Source organism: Ochotona princeps, chromosome 23, assembly GCF_030435755.1.
Source record: "Ochotona princeps isolate mOchPri1 chromosome 23, mOchPri1.hap1, whole genome shotgun sequence".
Classification (NCBI taxonomy): Eukaryota; Metazoa; Chordata; class Mammalia; order Lagomorpha; family Ochotonidae; genus Ochotona; species Ochotona princeps.
This window is the reverse complement of record NC_080854.1, coordinates 20,439,473-20,449,644: the sequence shown is the minus strand read 5'-3', so window position 1 is coordinate 20,449,644 and position 10,172 is coordinate 20,439,473.

Below are 10,172 nucleotides of genomic sequence, written 5' to 3'. Positions count from 1 at the left end.
TGTCAGCGGGAGAGAGGGAGAAGGCAAAAGAGATAGTAATTAAAGCAAATCTTCCCAGAATCTTGGGCTGCATCAGGAACATGGCCAGAATAAGCAAGCCTCCTGACTTCTGCCAGGGTCATGTTTGCACGGTGCTTTATCATGGCCTTTTCTTCAAAAACCTAATTGGAGCACAGCAGAGCTTCAGTGTTCCACGCTTTCCATGTGCTTTCCATTAGGGTCAGACGAAGCAATACTGGGGTAGTTTGTGCCATGGGAGAGAAGAGGGGGTGTCAGATCTCTTTCCAAACCAGTGAAAACGTATGCCCACTTCTGGACATCACAGCCACAGCTATTTCCAAAGTGTGGGGACACAAAGTCATATAGTCACATGTGAGTCACAGCAAATGGCTGCCTAGCTGCTCATCTTGTATCACACAGCGAAGATCTAGCTCAGCTCCTTTTCAAAATAACATGAATTTAAAACTATAAGTTAATATCAAATTATTGTCAGTGAGTCTTCTTGCCAGTGAAGTTATTATGGATTTGAAAGCTGGTAGAAATAAACTGTCAAATCTTCTCTGATGTATCTACTCCCCGACTAAAGAGACCACGAATGATCATTCAGATTAGTCAGCCCCACCCTCCTTCCCACTAGTAGCCTGGAGAGTATGAACAGCTAAGCATCACTGTTAGTCACTCACCCAACATCCACTGCTCTTTTCCTCACCACACACTTGTCTGGTTAAATAATTGCTTTCCAGCCTCTGAGACATGAACACATGTTTGCCTGGGGGTTCTGGTACAAGCTTTTGATTTCCTGATTTCTTTTGATAAAAGGGAGAGGGATACCTTTTTCTTCCAGCTTCCAAAGCAGATGTGATACCTGGATTACAGGAAAACATCTTGGTGGCACAGTAGAAGGATAAACAAGGTCCCTCATGCCACTGTGGATTCTGGGCATTGCCAGCAACCGTTGGTGTCTTCTATGGGATACAGCCACCACTGTTTATGTTTTTCCTTACTTGCAGCCAAACACTTCCCTAACTGCTTCAACAAATGTGTTGATGGAAGCACAATTAATGATGCCCTGAAGCAAGCCAGTCTCAGGCTACTCATTGTAGAAGGATAATAGTTTAGTGGAGGTAAAAGGTACTTGGATTTTATTTCCTTCATCAAATGTCCTTTTATCACCCCCTTCTCATGCAATTTTGGGGCAGCTTTAAAAGGTAATTAAAAGCCTCCATTATAAAATTAGCCCTGACTTATAACATTCCAACATTATGAGTCAATTCCCTTAACTCATGAAAACGCTTTTAACACTAATTATCTTGCCTCTGTTAGATTTTCAGAAAAATTTGTAACTGGGGAGATCTAGCCAGATGAAAAAAAAATCTCACACTTGTTTGAAATTTTTACTAAAAGAAGATACGACTCTGTTACACTAAGGTTGACATAACTTGGTCTCCATTTTAAAAATATAAAAATCCCATCTTAGATTTCCAATGTAGATACACTATTCAGTTTTTATTATTCAAATAAGAAATTCAAATATAAGCCTTTCATGTGGATTTTAAAATCATCATTTGCAAATTGTTTTTATATGATATTCACTGCAGCCACTTCCTAAGTGCTAAAAGTAGATTCCTATAGGCATAATTCATACTTCTGCTTAAAACAAAGCAAATGAACAAAAGTCCCTCTCTAAATTGGTAACATCTGATTGACGGACTGAGTTATGGGTTCTTGTAGCTGGAGCACAGCCAGACCTGCGACCCATGCAAACATATAATTACGCAGATCCACCACATCAAAGTCTATTTCTGTCCTGGCTCCAATTTGGGGTTTGGCACGTTGTTTCATCTCATTCTGCTTGAAAGCTCTCAAACAGGGTTTGGAAGAACGGGGACAAAAATGGAGGTTTACTTGTCTTATTTCAAGTCTTCCATTTGTGGACTCATGAAAAGTCTTTTATCACCAAGAATCCTTACCAATTAACCTTTCTGTGTTAGATTTTTTACAAAATTTGTAACATTTCCCACCAAAGAATTTAGCAATGAATCAAATTCATCACTTCTATGTGCATACTGCTATCCACTGATTGAGATATTTATTATGTGCCAAGAATGAGGTTAAAAACTAGACAACTCTCCTGCCTTAGCTTTCACCAGGTAGGTATTAGTCTCCTGATACTAAGTCCTCCACTTGTCCATTTACTGAGGTTGATGAGAAGCCATGGGGCTAGACTCTGGGAACTCAGTAGTGAACAAAGCAGACGTCATTCTCCCCAGCCTGTCTCAACCTTTCTCTCTACAAAGACTCGGGCATCTTGTGGAGTCTGAGGGGGAAAGAGAGATTTTAACACAGTGAGTGCAAAAGAGGAGCGAAGCTTAGGAACATGGAACAAGGACACCAACCTAGATCAGCATGGGAGGAAGGCCTGGACACGGAGGGTCCTTATGGCACAGAGCGAGGCAACACTGAGGCTGGGGAGAAAATTGTCCTGGGCAGAGGAGACAAGGTGTCCTTGAGCAGGACAGGGTCAGGAACGCATCAGGCAGCACTCGTGAAGAACTAAAGATCGTTCCATCTGGGGCCAAGAGAACTTCTGAAAGGTAAGGCGGAAGAGACAGGCAGGGACTAGATCTTGGGGGCTGTGTTGGGGACTTACCCTAAAGCAGCGCAAAGCCGTTGAAGATGGTTATGGTGATAAGTCCAGTTTCAGGTGAGTGTGTGGGGTGGAAAATGAAGAAAGAGAAATAATCATTAAAATTCATATTTGGAGAAATCAAGTTGTTTTGCCTGAAGGCTCTGAAAGCTGGAATTTGAACCAGTGGCTTCACTTCCATCTTTTGCTCTTAACCATCTTCTACGTCTATCAGCTTCATTCCAGTCAGGTGTCTTCCCACTGAAAAATCCATCTAAGGACCATCCACAAACACATGCTATTAGTACTTGCTGTGAACTGGGGCCATGTTCAGCACAGTTTGCATGACTGTGTGCCTTGTGTTCTGTAAGAACTGGTCATATTCTTTCTCACTCCATCCACTTTATACATGTTTTGAGGTTCAAGTTTGGTTTTTTGAGCTATACAGCATCATGCTAAAGCAGAGTCAAGTGTGGCTGGGAGTGGTGAGTTTGACCTCCTGCCCGCAGTGTTCCCAGTGCCTGATTTGGTGGCAGCAACATTTACACATGAAGTGGGTTTCCCATTGAAGATGAGTAGACTTAGCGATTTCAAGAATTAAGCCATTAACCCAAGGTTTCACAGATAGAAAATTCTGGATTGGAGAGGCCAGAGTCTGTCCTCTAGGAAACCAAACTCTGGACGACAGTCAACCAGCACTCCTTGGATCAAGTGCTCAGTCCTAGCAGGGGGTCAAGAGAGCAAGAACAGAGGAGAAGGGGAAGGGGTTTGGGGAAATGGCTTTAACATAACACGAAAAACAGTTTACAGATGACAGGAGACTGCTCAGCCTTTCCCGATGGCTTCCAATACTTATAACTGACCTCACTGTTAAAAACCCAATGCAATAAAAGGAAGGAAACTTCTCATTAAGCCCCATTTTTCTTCCCTACTTTTCTTTTTAGGGATTATAAGTTATTCTACTACTTAGAGTTGTTAGTAGGATGTATTTGACAGACAAATAAATAGGAAATAATTTATAAACTCAAAAGCTACACTTTCTTAGGCTTTTGGATACCTTTGTTAAAGCTTACAGGGCAGGCATCTAAGCTAGTGGTTAATGTGTCTTTGTCCCACATCAGACTTGCTGGGTGGGCATCATGGCTCTGGCTTGTGATTCCAGCTTCCTGTTAATACAAATCTTTGGGTGAGGCAGTGGTGGTTGAAGTAGTTCGGTTCCTCCCATGCACACAGAGCACCTGGATGGAGATACAGGCTCCTAGCTCTGGCTTCAGCTCAGCTCTGGCGATTACCAGCATGTCAAGAGGCAACAACAAATGGGAAATCTGTGTCTCTCTACTTCTCTCTCCCTCTTTCTCTCATTTTTTTCTCTCGTCTTTCTGCCTCTAAAATGAATGGATTGCTAGACAGACAAATCTTTGAACCCTATGGATTAATCAAGCATCTCCCAGACCTTATCCTCTCAATGTTTAGAAAAGGAATAGAGTCAAAAGCATAAATTCAAAGGCATGATAACATCTGAACTTAAGAACTTGTCTGAAAACTTTTTGTTTAGACTTAGATTTACTCTATGAACCCCTACAAATGTTTTCAGTTCTTTATATTTTCCTTCAAAACATCTGTCTACAGGTTAGCAATACCTCCGTACATTCTGCCCATCAGAATATTTATCAAATTGTGCATATATTTCTAGCGTCTTATCCTTTAACACTGTTGAGTTCTATGATCCTGACATCATTTTTAAAAATTATACTCTTTGGTATACTGCCTTTGCTAAGGGTGGTGCTAGCCCTGCCCTCCTTTTTTCACATATTATTAATCTTGTGTTTAAACAAGAAATAGTAATGCATAGTGTTATACTTCAAGGACCTATGGATATTGAGGTGAGTGTTCCTTAATTATAAAGCAAAGAATACAATGGATCAAAGTGCTTCCTGTTATACATAAATAATTCAACTTTACAACAGTCAATTCTCAAATAAATGAAATTGAATCGCAAATTATTCTATTTCAACATATTAAAACCTGTTCCAGGAAATGTTATAAAATTCAAACTTGGTGTCATTAAATTTAAAAAAATGAGACAGCAGTTACGGCTAACATCTGATAACCTGATTCCCTCAAAAGACATTATATGAAAAATGCTGAAATGGAATTACAGCACTATTAAAATTTTATCAATAGATTAGGGTAGAAATACCAAGGGGGTCAGAAGGCAATGAAAGGAAAGCAAGTGTGTGTATGTGTGTGTATCCGTGTGTATGTGTGTGTGTGTGTATCCACGCGGATGTGTGTTTGTGTGTGTGTATCAGTGTGTATGTGTGTTTGTGTGTGTGTATCCGTGTGTGTGTATCTGTGTGTGTGTGTCCTTTCTCCCTGTCCTTTGTCTTGAGGTAGGAGACAGCCATATCACTTAAAAATAGAATTCTAAAGAAGGGAAGAAGCTTGCTAATTCTCCCCAATCAGTTGGGAAACATGGAATTGCTTGAATTGCAAGGATAGCATTGGCAAAACCTGCTTTTCAAAGTTTAGAAACTCTTTGTGTTCATCGGAACTAGATCCTTTACATATTTGTCTCATTGAATTCTCACAAGCCCAGCAGATATCGCACATATGCATAGTCTTTCTAACCGAAACTTATTCCAAGACACAATTCAGCATGTAATCTAGAAGAGGTGACTTATTAAACACAGGGATTAGAATTAGTCTTTTTTCCTGATTTTCTCTTTTGCCCCCAATATATAAATAGAATATAGCGTTTGATCATGTACCTTGTATCAACATTTTTTTTTTGTTATTTTAAAAGTTTTATTTACTTAAAAGGCAGTGTGACACAGAGAGCAAAGGAGGGAAAGACAGAGAGGGATCCTCCAGTTGTTGGTTCACTCCCCAGATGGCTACAATAGCCAGCGCTGCACCAAGCCTAAAGGAACCATTCTGCTCTCCCACATGAATGTGAGGGGTACAAGTAATTGGACCATTTTCCTATGCTTTCCCAAGTCCTTTAGCAGGAAACTGGATCCAAAGTGGAGCAGCTGGAACTGGAACCAGTTCTTTTATATGGGATACTGGCAATGCAAGTGGCAGATTAACTAACTGTACCACAAGGTGACAAATGACTAACACATTGCCTTCTTTGAGATGAAAAGAAACAGATCTTGCAGGGGAGGTTGATTTACAAGCTGGGGACTTGCAGAGAGGGTTGGCCGTTTTACCAGAACAATCACAAGGATGGGGTCCTGGGAGCTAAGAGAGGGATGAAAGTGAGCAGGTGCTTTCACCCGAAAGACCCATGTTCCACTGTTAATATCATTTGGAAATTGCCTTGAAGTATTGCATCTGGGGCAGGTGTTTGCCACAGCAGTAGTCATCACTTCGGATGTTTGTATCCCATATTGGAGTGCATTCTAATCTCTGCAGCTTCCTATGCAGCTTGCAGTACTTTCTGGGAGAACACAAAGGATGGTCCAAGCAATTAGGACTTTGTTGGGCTCCTGGGCCTAAACCAGTCCTGACTGTTGTAGGCAACTGCAGAGTTAACCAATGGATGAAAGAGCTTTCTTCAGCTGTCTCTGTCTTTATCTGTTTCAAATAAAGTGAATATGATTAATTTTTAATTTAAAAATGGAGAGATTGATATTATGGTGTAGTGACTAAAGTCTCCACCTGCAATGCTGGCATCCCATATAGATGCCAGTTCAATTTCTAGCTGTTCCACTACAATCCAGCTCCTTGCTAATGCCTGGGAAAAGCAGCAGAGAATGGTCCCAGTGCTAGGGTCTTTGACACAAGGTTGGAGAAGCTTCTGGCTTCAGCCAGATTCAGCCCTGGCGACTGAAGCCATCTGATGGTGAAACCAGTGGGTGGAAGACCTTTCTCTTTCTTACCCTTTATCTATAGCTATGACTCTTAAATAAGTAAATACATCTTTTTAAAAACAAATTTTAAAAAGAAAAGCAGTGCTTTTCTCCTGTGTCCCTGGCACAACACAACAAGGTTAAGCAGTGTTCCTGTTATAGAGTATGTAACTGTAGGTCTTCATGGAACGAATGCTTTGCAAGGAAAGTACACTTTCAGTCATGGTAGCAAATCACAAAGAGAATTTTCACTTATGGAGTATTTAGGATATTTCCAACCCCTCCCATCATCACCATCATCATCATTATCACCAAAATGTACTAACATTTACTTAGCCATCATCACACAGCAGCATTATGAGCTCTTAGTAAGTTTCTACCACAGCTCAATCAGATGGATACCATTAACACCCCCACTTAAAAAATATTTGAAAGGCAGAGTTACAGAGAGAGAGGGACACACAGAGAAAGAAACTAAGGCATAACCAGGAAAGTGGCTTATCAGAGGAGATAGGGTGCAAAACCAGGGGTTTGATACCAGGGACTGCTAAAAGGTAAACATGTTTCTTTCAAAGATTTTTGTTGACTTGCTACTCTCCTTTGGACTCTAGATGAGGCAGGAAAGAAAATCTGAGCAAACATTGACATAACTCCTGTCCTTCTGGACTTACAATCCAGCCGTGAGAGACAGAGCCAAAGGAGGACGGAAACAAATGTATAATTGTAGTGGTGCCAAGAATCTGCAGCTCCAGGACAGCATCTAGGGACATGCTCTGGTTTTATTTATATTTTACAATGACTCGATTCCTGTTTTAGACTGGGACACATAGGCAAAGTTTCAGCAGTGAGAGGATAACTATTTAGGCACTTGGCTTAGATCCTCCAAAGTAATGAATCAATATTTCACCCTGGGATATGCCACAGCTTTACTGCCATTATGAATCATTAGCTAGCAAGTGCAAGAGGCAACTGTGTGCACATCCAGAGTCTCAGGACACTGATTGTTCACTTCAGCCCAACGTACACTTTTTAATTGGCCAAGATTTCCTCCTAGTTACATAACAGAGGCCAGGCATTTAACTGACCACACATAGGGGCATGCGGGCAAGAGATGTGCAGCCAGCGAGTCCACACTTGGGCTTTGGACTTGAAGTTATACTTTAACTGTTCATCAGCTTTGAGGAGTGTAGAATTTAGCTTAACAACCATGTTTATTTCTGTTCAAAGCTCTGAAAATAAAAGCTTTGGGCAGATGTGTTCAGAACACCATATAGATGATTCAAAAACTTTTGTGGTCAGTTTAGCCAACCGTAGTCAGGACAAGTGACTCACTCACAAATGAGTTTTGTTGCTTCTTCAAATATTGTTTTGGTCTTGTCCTCAGAGACGTTGTTTTCATCACAAACACTGCTGGGTAGAAGCGAAGAGTGTTGGAGGTGGTTGTGTAAAACTGTCAGTGTGACAAAAGTTTGTTTCAACGTTCCTTGTAGCCCTAAGACTACAAGGAATAGCTCCTTAGGAGCACTGAAATCTGAAAGACACCTTCGACTGTGGTGTCTGAGCAGAACTGGGCATTCTGTGAACAATAAAGCTGAGTTGTTGAGTGATCAAGTGACATGGCCATGGGTATGGACTCGCTGACGGCTCAGATGAGCTTAGAACCAGTTCTGAGCTCTACACCTAGAGCTCCTAAGTTCTCCAGGCTGAGTATTTGACTAAAACTCTCAGTTTCTTTTGATGTCAGATTTTTCTCTTCTGCCCTTTTCATGCCTCAATGCCATAGTCATCTTCAAGGGAAATTATTAGCCCATGACGGCTTTGGGATTATTGCCAAATTAAGCATTAGTTATGCTACTCAACTCTGTTTTCTGAGAAGAAACAGTTTAAAACAGCAAAGTTTTGACAGAGGGAAACTTTAAAATCAGGAACAATCAGCATGGCATAGCATTATACATTAAAGCAATTTTATACGACACATTGATATTAACTGAAACAACAGCAAATGTACACGTTTGATGGAGATCAACATCACAGACTGGGTATTATTTCAATAGTGATACGAGGAGGATCTTTTTTTCCCATCTAGTCGGGAAAGATTTGATGAAAAGGGGATGATGTCAAGAATTCAAGGGTAGACTTGGGTGCAGTGACCAGGAAGCCGCTCGCATTGATCCATCGCATGTGCCAAATTTGAGTCCCAACTGCTCTACTTCCGATCCAGTTTCTTGCCAGTGCACACCTGGAGGCAGTGGATGAAATCTCATGTACTAGAGTTCCTATTCATGACCTCATGGAGTTCTAGGCTTAATTCTAGGCTTGCCTGTTCCAGCTTTGGGGAGTACACTAGTGGATGGGAGATATTTCTTTTCTTTCTGTCTAATAAAATGAAAACAACTAAAATTATTTTTAAAAAGGATAAAGAGATGGGCCTGGTATGATAGCGTAGTGGTTAAAGTCCTCGCCTTGCATGCGCTGGGATCCCATATGCACACCCATTAGAATGGGCATCCCATTCTAATCCCTGCTGGCCGCTTCCCATCCAGCTCCCTGCTTGTGGCCTGGGAAAGCAGTTTAGGACGACCCAAAGCCTTGGGACCCTGCACCCGCATGGAAGACCTGGAAGAGCTCCTGGCTCTTGGCTTTGGATTGGCTCAGCTCCAGCCGTTGCGGCCGCTTGGAGAGTGAATCATCGGATGGAAGATCTTCCTCTCTGTCTCTCCTCCTCTCTGAATATCTGACTTTCCAATAAAAACAAATAAACCTTCAAAAAAAAAAAAAAAAAGGATAAAGAGATATCCCAATACTTGGCGGGGGGAAGAGGAATGAAGTTGGAGGGAAAGTTTACTGATTCTATCAGAATGGAGATTCTAGTGCAGAGAAAAACTTCAACCTATGTTATTCAATTTCATAGCCACTTGCTTTATGAGACTATTTGAAATACTTAAAGTGAAATACAATTGAAAGTTGAGTTCCACTGTTATGTAAGTCACATGCAACTGGTGGCAATTTTATTGGATTACATGAATGTAGACTATTTTTATTTTTGCCAAAAGTTCTTTTGGACAACACTGACACAAAAGATGAGTCAGAGGAGGAGAAGAGATGGATGGATGGATGGATGATGGATGGGTAGGTGTGGATGGATAAGCAGATAAGGAATGCTTAGGTAGATAAATGGTTGAATGGGTGATGGATGGGAGGGGAGCATAGGTAACTGCTGCTGACTGAATATTTGTGTAGTTCCAAGTTCCTGACCCCCAGAATTGTGGAAAATAAATTTCTGTTCTTTAGAATTAGCTTGGCTATGAGATTTGTGTCATACAACTCAAATAGACCAAGTCAGAAATGTTTACAAGAAACTCTGTAAGGACAAAGAAATAAATGCATACAATAAAGTGAATTAGGGCAAGATTCTGAATTGGGTTAGATCTTGCCCTCAAGGCATTTGCCAACAGCTGTAAAACGTATGCGCAATTTTTGGAAAATCATGCCCTGCTGGATAGAAGCATTGCTGTGGTTTTGGCCGATTGGTGCAAAAAAAAAAAACTGTGCCTGCCACCAAACAATGGAGATTTGTGGGATGGGTTGGAGTGGTGAGGGGCACTGAGGAGGTTTGAAAAGGAGAAAGGGATAGGTAAATGATTTTAGGGCAGTAAGAGTATTCTGCATGACATTTTAATGGTACATAT